Source organism: Papilio polytes, unplaced genomic scaffold (assembly GCF_000836215.1).
Source record: "Papilio polytes unplaced genomic scaffold, Ppol_1.0 DF823901.1, whole genome shotgun sequence".
NCBI classification, from domain to species: Eukaryota; Metazoa; Arthropoda; class Insecta; order Lepidoptera; family Papilionidae; genus Papilio; species Papilio polytes.
Window position 1 is genome coordinate 1,888,555 of NW_013525303.1, and position 408 is coordinate 1,888,962.

General features: G+C 40.2%; 1 protein-coding gene across 1 annotated transcript in view; it reads left to right on the forward strand.

Annotated features, from left to right (window-relative positions):
• The window catches only part of LOC106102825 (mediator of RNA polymerase II transcription subunit 25-like), a 13,571-nt gene that overhangs the window by 10,630 nt on the left and 2,533 nt on the right, over window positions 1-408 (forward strand). The gene's annotated exons all lie outside the window — the stretch shown is intronic.

The window sequence follows — 408 nt, forward strand, 5'->3', positions numbered from 1 at the left end:
ACAAAGATTTATCTGTGAGTAATAAAGGATGTAGTTTTTAATATTTTTTTAATTTCACATTGATGAAGTCGCGAGCAACAGCTAGTATTGTAAGATGGCAAACGAGCAAGCGGTCTGAATCCACCGAAATGGTGAAGCGACCGGTGCCCAGATATCCGTAATTGATGCATTCTTAATCGATAGAGGAGACGCACATAAAGAGGATATTTCCCCTTCCCTATACCTCTCTATAGTCAATTTTTTTCTTTTCCCATCGTTTACTTATTAAAAAAAGATGGTACTAATATTTCAAAGCTTACACACATTTTCATAATTGCAAGCGGATGTAGCCGGGAAGCGCGATGGTGGACATACGCTAACAATAGTATACTGCTGCAGGAGCAACGCAAGCAGCAGCTGCAGCAGCAG